General features: G+C 42.8%; 1 pseudogene across 1 annotated transcript; it reads left to right on the top strand.

Annotated features, from left to right (window-relative positions):
- Nucleotides 1-2,405: 2,405 nt before the first annotated feature.
- On the top strand, nt 2,406-6,703 carry LOC100381855 (phospholipase D beta pseudogene; annotated as a pseudogene). Its single transcript, NR_159426.1, has 9 exons — nt 2,406-2,602; nt 2,837-3,124; nt 3,203-3,319; nt 3,417-3,611; nt 3,796-4,214; nt 4,302-4,449; nt 5,326-5,429; nt 5,791-5,928; nt 6,471-6,703. The product of NR_159426.1 is annotated as a phospholipase D beta pseudogene (transcript).
- Nucleotides 6,704-11,538: the final 4,835 nt, after the last annotated feature.

The following is an 11,538-nucleotide window of genomic DNA, read 5'->3' as shown; positions in this document are numbered from 1 at the left end:
CATTTTAGCGATGTGTTTTTATAAATGCATGTCACTAATTGAACCACTTTAGTGACACGTTTTTATAAACGTGTCACTGACAAAACCACCTTAGTGACATGTTTTTATAAATATGTCACTGACTAAATTACTTTAGTGACGTGTTTTATAAATACGTGTCACTGACTGAACCACTTTAGTGACGCTTTTTTATTTTATTCCCTACCAAGTAGCTCCATGTGCAGCCTGAGTTTCAAACCCACCTCCATCTAATGCATCAACTCATCTACCACTATACTACCAACTCATTTGTGTCTCTACTATATTTTCCTTCTACGCATATTATAAGAAACCGAGTGTAAATTGATTATTTGAGGCACTAAATAAATTCAAATGAAAAACTTTTCAACTACAAAGTTGCATATCTACGGCTTTTATTTTGGTAGTTTCATCATCCAAGGTCGTTTATAACATTTGATTTTTAAATTTTAAAACTTGGAACATATTTTTTTATGACAAGATAATTTCAAATCAAAATGTTTTCAACTACAAAGTTTCACAACATTTTAAGATCTACAAATTTTATTTTGTTGGTTTTTCATCTGAGGTCGTTCGAAAAATCGAATTTTAACTGCGCCGTGAAGGTTGAAACCAATGACACGTTTATATATACATGTCACTAATGTATATTTAAATACATCTCACTAAACAGATATGACGTGTGAAGCCAATGACGCGTTTATATGTACACGTCACTAATGTATATGTATTAGTGACGTGTATTTAAATACATGTCACTAAACAGATATGGCGTCTAAAGCTAGTGACGCGTTTATATATACACGTCAGTAAAGTATATATATTACTGATGTGTATTTAAATACACGTCACTAACGTCTAAATCCAGTGACACGTTTATATATAAACGTCACTAATGTATATGTATTAGTGACATGTATTTAAATACACGTCACTAAACAAATCAAAGTAGAGACACGTAAATAATAGATGTCACTGAGTTATTACCCTATTTTGCTAGTGACGCGTTTTTATAATATATATCACATGTGCACAATTATCAGCGGCACGTTTTTTAAAAAGACGTCGCTGTAAAAAAATTAATGACATGTTTTTAACAAGTGATTAATGAGGTCACATACTCCTGGCCGACACGTCCTCCTCTGACTTCGCAGACACGAGACACTGGTCCGAACGAAATAGCAGCAACCTTACAACTTACAAGGCAACTGGAGTACATACAAAGGCGGATATGAAAAGACCCAACTGCCGGGTTTCCTTTCTCCAGCTGCATGCTTGCAGGCTGCGGTGCATGCTCGCCGTTCTGGCCACCGCACCTCGCCTGCAGCTACCAAATGTGTGCCACTGCCTTTGCCGAGAGACATGTGAAAAAAGGGGCTGCTATCCACACAAGAAATCCCACTTGAGTTCCGATGAAAGAGAAGTTCCTACCACGGCAATCTTGTCCACACAGATACTTGAGTGATATATATAAATAATACGGAGTGTACTATCGTAGATAGTCTGTGGATACAGGAACAGTATCTCTGTGTATAGGACGATCAATGGATACATGAACAGTACCGCTGTGCCGGATCAGCAATGGGTCGTGCATGCAGCATTCATCTATCGCAGTTCACAGCTGGACCGAAGTACGAACGAACAAGCGACAGGAGCCGGGCCAAAGCTGCATCGTAACTCATCGAGTGTCCCGCGCTGATAATCTACTGGGCCCCTGTCCGGCGAATCACGGGAACTGTTGGAGCCATCATGGCATGGCATCACCCCTGGGCCCTGCGAAAGGAGGCTAAACAGCACGCAAATTCTCTATTCTGGCTTGGGCACGGGGGACGGGACCGCCCTGCTGTACAGCAGCACAGCAGTACAGCGCCACGGAAACTGGAAGGCTTTGATGGATCGGTGCATGTCCTTGGAAGGGTGATCGATGCCCACACCCGGCGTGAGGCCCGCGTTCCTTCGTGCCGCGCGAGCGCAATGATCGCCTCCGGTCCTCGCCATCGCCGGGATTATTGCAGACATCATTGCGATGCCACTGCGCCCGCGGACGTGGGTGGATCGGTCCAGTGCCAGGGCCAGGCTGTCACGAATCGGAGCTAAACAAAATCCGATGCGGCAGTCTGGCTATCGGGCACTCCACTACAAGAAACTAATAAATATTCGTGAGTAAAATTAAGAACATGGATACCCACGTTCTTACTTGATGACTCAAGTTCATGGTTATGTTAAGAACGTGGGTACCCACGTTTTTAAGTTAAGTTCGTGGGTACTGTATAAAACCGTCCAACTTAACGAGTTAAGAACGTGGGTACTCACATTGTTAAGTTAAATTCGTCGGACTTGTAGATACCGTCGAACTTAATCCTGAAAAACTAAATCCACAAGTCCCACGCGCGCGCATCTCTCTCTCACCCTGTCTCATCCTGCGCGCCCACACGCGCTCCTCTCTCACTAGCGCCAGGCCGAGCCGCCGCCGCGCCACCGCCGGGAGCCCGCGCCGCCACCGCGCCGTCACCGCGACCTAGACAAAAACATGTACGCCTCGTCTGATTTGCGTCAGGGCCCTCGTCTGATTTGCTCCGCCGAGGTGAGCGCTGCGGTGCACTCCCCCCTGGTCTGCCCCGCTTCGAGTCCCACGCGGTTGGATGATGTTCAACTTGCGTTTTGTCTAGTCGATTCGGTCGTTTTCCCTATCGAGGAACCCTAGTTCGTTATCGCGTCGCGGATGGTCGGGCGTCGTCGTGTTGCCTTGGACTTATGCGGTGTTCGGCACACCAGCATTTCGAAACTGGCTACCGGATTGAGTGGTTTCATTGCGCAGAAGAGGAGGACAGTGTGCGTGTTGAAGCTGTCGGAGGTAAGGCTCGGCAACGGCGACGGCTACCAGCACGGCCAGTGCTGGCGCGACGTCTACGATGCCATATGCCAGGCCCGGAGGCTCATCTACATCATCGGGTGGTCCATGTTCCACACCATCCACCTGGTGCGCGACGGCCACGATGACATGGCACTCGGCGACCTGCTCAGGAGGAAGTCGCAGGAGGGCGTGCAGGTGCTGCTGCTCGTGTGGGACGATCCCACGTCCCGAAGACTCCTTGGCATCAAGATGGTACGTCGTAGGCCGTAGTACCCATGCCGTTGTAGAACACGAACAAAGCCTGTTTGCTTATTGGGTTCTTGCCTGTAGGAAGGTTACATGGGCACAAGGGATGAGGAGACCCGGAGATTTTTCAAGCACTCTTCAGTCCAGATACTGCTTTGCCCACGATCTGCAGGGAAGAGGCACAGCTGGGTGAAGCAACAGGTCTTATACTTCAGCTTAAACTATTGTGATGTCTGACAACCACATAAGCACACTGCAATCTGGAATCTGCATTGATTGTAATAACCATTGTTTCCAGGAAACAGGCACTATCCTTACTCATCACCAGAAGACAGTGATCTTGGATGCTGATGCTGGGAATCATAGAAGGAAGATCGTTGCTTTCATGGGAGGACTTGATCTATGTGGAGGCCGATATGATACACCAAAGCACACTCTATTTCGAACTCTTCAGACATTTCACAAGGAAGACTACTACAACCCAAATTTTGCGGTGAGCGTAGTTTTCCACATTTACCGTATCAAACTGAATTTACTAAGAACCTTATGCAATGGCCACAAAAGAATTCCATCCTTGTTGTTCTGGAACTTTGTTCCATTTTGTTTTTCCTTTATCAGGAGACAGGAAGCTTGTTGCGATTTTGTTAGATCCTCATGTGCCGATAATTTACTCTCAGGTTGAAGATGCTCGCGGCCCAAGAGAACCATGGCATGACTTGCATTCCAAGATCGACGGTCCAGAAGCATACGATGTCCTGAAAAACTTTGAGGAGCGCTGGTTAAAGGCATCAAAGCGCAGTGCCGCTAAGAAACTGTCAAAATTGTCGAGGTCGCATAATGATTCGCTGCTGTGGATCAACAAGATACCTGATATTATTGCTATTGACGACGAAATCTATTCAAATGACGATGATCCAGAGAGATGGGACGTGCAGGTAAGTCTACCAAAGGGCTCCATAAATCATTGCAAAATAAATAATTCTGACATTCATGGTCGAGCCCTGAGCAAATTTCACCTAGAAAGCAGATTTTCCGATCAATTGATTCGAATTCTGTCAAGGGTTTTCCAAAAGATCCACGGAAGGCCACTAGTAAGGTAAATGTACTAGACTATACCTATGTTGACCACATATGCAGTGCTTCATTGTTTGTGCTTAATACAAACTTTTGCTTTGATTAACAGAATCTTGTTTGTGGGAAAAATGTACTGATTGATATGAGCGTGCATACAGCATATGTGAATGCCATCCGAGGTGCTCAACATTTCATCTATATTGAGAACCAGTACTTCCTTGGCTCTTCATTTAACTGGGATTCACATAGAGATGTTGGTGAGCATAAAAATCTACTTCTCCCTTATGATCATCTGAAGTTTCCAAAATTCAGGACTGTGAAGTACAGTACATTGCAGGTGCTAATAATCTGATACCCATTGAGATAGCACTGAAAATTGCAAACAAGATTTATTCGAATGAGAGATTTTCAGCTTATATAGTAGTTCCAATGTGGCCTGAGGGAAATCCTACCAGTACTCCTACGCAAAGGATTCTTTATTGGTAGGTTAGGTCTTAGAACCCATTTATTATCTGTGTTAGAATTTGGCTTGTATTAGGATTTTTTTTCACCTTGTTTAGGATCAGTGTATTATCTCTTCCATAAACCTTTAGTCGTGTACCAACCCCAGCATACATGGGCAAATATGCTTTCTGCTCCTCGTGGACAGGTAATATGCCTCAGTTCTGATAACTGTGATAAGTTGGTAACTTGGTATTGCAGTACTGCCGCAGTGCTACCTTGTTTTGTATATCATATTTTCTGTGGCAAAATGACAAAAACAGAAGTTCATATCACAATTTGAATTGTGTTATTTCCCTTCCAACCTTCCAAGAACACCTAGGAGATTTTTTCCGGTAATTCGTAGTAGAACTATGTATGGTTTCCTTAAGAAGAAAATGGAGTTCACAATGTGGGCCAAGCCAATGGCACAAACATTTGCTGCTTACAGAAATGGGACTATATGTTAAACTAGGAATACCCAGAAAGAGATCCTAGTGCTAACGAGTTTTTTTCTATTATAGTGCTAAATGCTAAACAAAACTAACTCACTAGCCAACACCGTACATCCCTATAGAGGCAACACAGGAAAATATTGTATTTTCATATAGAGACAAATGAGCTTTGCTAATCTGGTGTGCTTTCACCTGCAGATTTTCGGGTACAGGATGTCTCTATGGGTAGAGCAAATAAGGGGGACGGTGCACTCCCCCCTTCGTGTGTGTTTTAATCACCATTTCTAAAATTTATTCTATTGGTAAGACGATTCTAAGATACAAGTCGCCATGTCGGAGTTGGATTCCTTGCATATACATAAACAGATAAAGAAGCAACCGATTTATAACAAAAATATGTCTTATGTTTTGCCTGTTGCCCAATTCTCTTTTAGTGTAACCTACTTACAATAATTAAAAGAAGAGTTGGTGTCTGTTTGAGTAGACAGCTAAGTGCATATATAAGTACGTGCATGATTTTGATTACTAATTGTGATTTTGATGATCTTTCTTTTGAAGACGGTCTAACATATAAGCACATGATTTAGATGAACGGAATTACTATTGTGCCATTTCTGAAGAATCTTACTATTTTCTCTTGCCTTCTTAAAACAACATGGGAAGAAGTGATGATGACAGTCCATCGCCGCCAAGAGGTCACAGGAGAAGAACTCGCAGCCCAAGTCCTCGTGGTAGTTATGGAGGCCATGGCAAGCGCCCCACAACTAATCTTATGGTGACGAATCTTGGTCCGGATTGTAGGTAAGATTCTCTCTGCTCCTCCTGGATCAGAAGTAGAATGGATTTTATTCGGTGCTGCTGTCAATAGTTATTGAAGTGGTCAAGATAAAATATGTACTAATATTGGAATTCATCAAAGGGAATACAATCAGCAGGCTTCTTAGGATTGAGTTTTTAATTTTGCTTGACTTCTAGTATCTTTTTTTCTTGCAAATAAAAAAGCATGTTGATCTTGTTTAGTTTTCAAATTAGTCCCCTGGAATGTAGCTCATGTACGAACAGATAGAATTTGTAAATATATGTACAGTTCTATCTAGCTATTCTGAGGGATTTGTAATGCATTGTGCTTTGTAAGTTATGTCTTAATGAAGCATACCCCTCCCTTCCCTGGTTTACTGTGTTTTTCGTTGAAAAGTTCTTTTCGTTTTCCAAGTTTATGATGTGCTTCATATTGCATATAACGATGAGAATGGATATTCATTGACACTACACAACTGTAACTTTGTTGTTATCACAACTGCAGGAGTTATCACCTTCGTGAACCATTTTGGTTTATTTTGTAGGATTCCGACTCTCATCAAGTGACTCCTCCCCTCACGATGACTTTGCGGACAGATGTCTCAATTATAGTGGTGGAGCTACGAACAACAATCCGATGTCCTGATCGAGAGCGATGGAGCTAATGTTTGAACTTGTGTGTTTGACCTTGTGAACTAAAAATGTGAACTATGGATGTGAACTTATATGAATTTGTGAACTTATGTATTTGGACTTATGTGAATTTGTGAACTTATGTATTTGGACTTGTGTGAATTTGTGATATGAATATTGTTGGGGCTATGCTTCATAGCCGAAGATCCTAAAGGAAGAGAACACCTTCGACAGATCCTATCAGAAGCAGCGCCAAAGTTATCACCTATAGAGCTTCGACACGGTGACAGAAGGGGTGAACCGACTTAAAGATGAAATGACTTAAAAGACCCGCAATGTTTTGTGTCATTATTATAGTCGATTGTAAGGGACATAAATGTAATTCTACACAGGATGCGCCCTGTGCCTATAAATAGATGAACAGTACCCCTGTACTGTTCACGCAATCTGGTAACTGCTGTCATATTACACTGGAATTACTGCTTTCTGCCAAGACGAAGGTATAAATGTACCTAAATATTATGTTTTAATATTTGTGTCTACATAATAAAATATGTGAATCATGTTATTTATATTTTTTTATAATGTTTCATGTTTTACATTTTATTTCATATTGTTTTATAAGTCTAACCACGAAGGTATGACCTTCGTGATATTTTTGCTCATGGCCTTCGTCCGAAGTTCATTAATCCTAAGGGAGATAATGCTTCAGCGGACGAAGGGCATTGTTATTTAACATTTTATGTTGCCTTGTTCTTAATTCATAGCATTTGAGAGCAAGTCCCCAACATTGGCGCCCACCTCCGGTGAACTCACTTCCACTTTTTTGAGCTAATGGCTTCGTTCAACAATCAAGCTGGAGCTGCTTTGGCTCCGAAGCTGGTACTCCCGGTAACAGGCGGTTCATGCTCAGAGCCAGCCAACAAGAAGCAGAAGAAGGAGGCACAGAGAAGGGTACAACATGTTGGGGTGCAAGGACCTTTCATCAAGTCAAGATGGTCCCACATGCCAATTACCTTCTCCCAAGAGGACCTTCAACTCAAGGATTACCCTCACAATGATGCTATGGTTATTTCTTGTGTTATCAAAGGATTTCTGGTCCACAATGTTCTGGTTGATACATGCAGTGCAGCGGATATTATATTTTCTAAGGCCTTCAGACAGATGCAAGAGCCAGAGGATAAGATTCATGATGCTACACACCCTCTTTGTGGCTTCGGAGGAAGGCAGATTGTAGCGCTTGGCAAGATCACGATGTCAGTGACCTTCGGATTTGTCAACAACACAAGAACTGAGCAAGTTGTGTTTGATATTGTCGACATGGAATACCCTTACAACGCAATCATTGGTCGTGGGACACTCAATGCTTTTGAAGCAATTTTTCACCCAACATATCTTTGCATGAAGATACCTTCGGATCAAGGGCCTATTGCTATCCATGGAAGTCAAGAAGCTGCCAGAAAGGCTGAAGGAAACTGGACAGATTCAAAAGCAATCCATAATATAGATGGAGCTGAAGCTTGTGAGCAATACAAGTACAGAAGAGAGAAGGCCGCTTCGGCCGATCAGCCGAAGCCCATGCTTTTATGTGAAGATATAGCAGAGCAGAAGGTGTTGCTGGGGTCTCAATTGTCTGAGGAGCAGGAGAAAACCTTGACAAGGTTTCTGTTCAACAACAAAGATGTCTTCGCATGGTCGGCCAATGATCTCTGTGGTGTGAACAGGGATGTCATTGAGCACTCGCTCAATGTTGATCCATCCTTTAGACCCAGGAAGCAGAGACTTCGGAAGATGTCTGATGACAAAGCCGAAGGTGCTCGGAACGAAGTGAAAAGACTTCTTAGTGCTGGCGTCATTAGAGAAGTAAAGTACCCAGAATGGTTAGCCAACACTATTATGGTGAAGAAGGCCAATGGTAAATGGAGAATGTGCATTGACTTTACTGATCTCAATAAGGCTTGTCCAAAGGATGAATTTCCATTACCAAGAATAGATTCTCTAGTAGACGCAGCAGCTTCGTCAGAGCTCATGAGTCTACTAGATTGTTATTCAGGCTACCATCAAATCTGGATGAAGAAGGAAGATGAGCCAAAAATTAGCTTCGTAACCCCCAGTGGTACATATTGTTATCTTCGGATGCCTGAGGGGCTCAAGAACGCTGGAGGAAGCTTCAGCAGAATGACAGCGAAGGTCCTTCATTCTCAGATAGGCAGAAACGTGCTAACATATGTTGATGATATCATAGTAAAAAGCACGAAGCAAGAAAATCACATTGCTGATCTGCAGGAGACATTCGCTAATTTTAGGCAAGCTGGTCTGAAGCTGAATCCAGAGAAGTGTGTCTTCGGAGTGAAGAAAGGGAAATTTCTTGGTTGTCTAGTTTTAACGAAAGGTATTGAAGCTAATCCAAATAAAATCGAAGCCATTCTTCGGATGGAGCCGCCAAGTACAAAGAAGGGGGCTCAACGGCTGACAGGAAGACTAGCATCTCTGAATCGATTCATATCTAGATCAGCAGAGAGAAATTGACCATTCTTTGAAGTGCTGAAGTCAGCCGAAGTCTTTCAATGGGGATCAGCTCAGCAAAAAGCCTTTGACGAGCTGAAGCAGTATCTGATAAACCTAACGACGCTAACTCCACCAGTGCCAGGGGCTCCTTTGTTGCTGTATGTGGCAGCTTCACACTCTGCAGTGAGTGCAGCGCTTGTCCGGGAGAAGCTTGAAGGACAAATTAAAAAGCAATCCCTAATATACTTTGTCTCTAAAGTTCTCAATCTATCAAAGAAAAACTATACAGAATAGGAGAAGGTGCTATATGCTGTCTTAATAGCCTCCAGGAAGCTTCGTCACTATTTTCAAGCATACCATATAATTGTTCCTTCATCACAGCCTTTTAAGGATATTATGAGGAACAGAGAAGCTACTTGAAGGATTGGAAAGTGGGCTGCAGAACTCAACGAATTCAGCATTGATTATGTGCATAGATCTTCGATTCAGTCCCAGGCGTTAGCAGACTTCATCGCTGACTAGACGCCAGGGGCTCAGGAGGAAGAAGTAAGTAAAGATGCCGAAGCTTGGACAGTGTTCTGCGACGGTTCCTTGGGAACCTTCGGGCCAGGTGCAGCTGTTGTTTTAATTGCACCTTCCAAAGTTAGAACATGCTATGCAGTGAAACTTGATTTCAGCTGCACAAATAATATTGCTGAATGCGAAGCTTTGCTTTTGGGGCTTCGGAAGTTGAAGGCAATGGGGATAAGAAGGGCGGTTCTCAAAACTGATTCTCAAGTAATTTCTGGTCATATTGACAAGAGTTGTAAAGCAAGAGATCCGAAGCTTGAGAAATATTTGGATACAGATCGAAGGCTTGAAGCTTCCTTCGAAGGGTTTTCTGTCAAGAATATTCCACGAGGAGAAAATGAGCACGCTGATCTGCTAGCCAAGTCAGCGGCCCAGGGGCTGCCCTTGCCTTCGGAAGTATTCTTTGAAACAATAAAAGCACCTTCGGTCGAACTTCTTGAAAGAGCAGTGCTCAATATATCTCCTGTTTATAGTGAAGATTGGAGAACAGAGATCATGTCTTTTCTCTAGGGCAATTTCCTTTCAGATGACGAAGCTTATAATAAGAGAATAGAGGCAAGAGCCCGACCATATGTAATAATAGAAGGGGAGTTGTACAAACATGGAGTCTGTTCTCCATTGCTTAAATGTTTATCCAGAGCTGAAGGTATAGAATTGATGAAGGAAACACACGCAGGCCTTTGTGGATCTCACATCGGGTCTAGGCCCTTGCTGGGAAAAGTGTTTCGTCAAGGATTTTATTGGCCGAAGGAAGCTTCGGATGCAGTAGAATTAGTTAAAAATGTGAAGGCTGTCAAAAATGTGCAAGAGATCAAAACAACCTTCGTCTCTAACTCAGTTAATACAACCCACTTGGTCGTTGCAAAGGTGGGGCCCTGATTTGCTAGGCCCACTTCCACCAGCACAAGGAAATCTAAAATATGTTGTGGTGGCAGTAGAATATTTTTCTATGTGGATTGAGGTGAAACCTTTAGCCACAATAACTTCGGTCACTGTCCAAAAACTTTTCTGGCAAAATATTGTCTATCGCTTCGGAGTGTCAAAGGCTATTACTGTGGACAACGGAACACAGTTTGATGCCGAAGCTTTCAAAGAGTTTTGTGAACAAATTGGCACGAGTTTGCATCGGTTAGGCATCCGGAGTCAAATGGACTTGTCGAAAGAGCTAATGGCATTATAATGACAGGAATAATGAAGTTAATCTTCAACCAGCCCAGGGGGAAGTTGCCAGACGAATTAATCAAAGTGGTATGGAGCCACAACACAACAATGTCAAGGTCAACAGGTTTTACACCATTCAAATTGCTGTTTGGTGACGAAGCAATAACCCCAGAAGAAGCTAAAGCGGGATCAATAAGAACAGTGGCTTCGGCAGAGGACGAAGCTGATTATTCTGTGGCAAAAGATGCTATAGAAGGGATCAGGCTTCAGGCTGTGGAGAATATCAATAAATATCAAGCCGAAACAGTAAAATGGCGTGACAGAAAAGTTCGGTTAAAAAATATCAAGCCAGGACACTTGGTACTTCGGAGAGTTGCCAATCCAGATATAGTAGGCAAGCTACAGTTAAAATGGGAAGGACCTTTTCTGGTAGTATCTTCGTCAAGACCCGGTTCTTACAGATTGAAGGATATGGACAGCAACGACATTCCTAGATCTTGGAATGCGGATGAGCTTCGGCGATATTATGTGTAGCTTGATGTAATCTTTTTTATTTTTCCTATGTTTTCCTATGGCATCCTTTTCCTTTCAAAAGGGAGAGAAAGGTTTTTAATGGGGCCATAGCATGTAATTTCTCTTTTTCTTATATCAGCTCTACAAGAGCAATATCCCCCAGAGATGTAAATGTAAAAACTGAGCATGCACCATCGAGTGCAAAGAGAAAAGAAAAAACAAGGAGAA

This window comes from Zea mays, chromosome 4 (genome assembly GCF_902167145.1).
Source record: "Zea mays cultivar B73 chromosome 4, Zm-B73-REFERENCE-NAM-5.0, whole genome shotgun sequence".
Classification (NCBI taxonomy): Eukaryota; Viridiplantae; Streptophyta; class Magnoliopsida; order Poales; family Poaceae; genus Zea; species Zea mays.
This window is presented reverse-complemented; position numbering and strand designations above follow the sequence as displayed.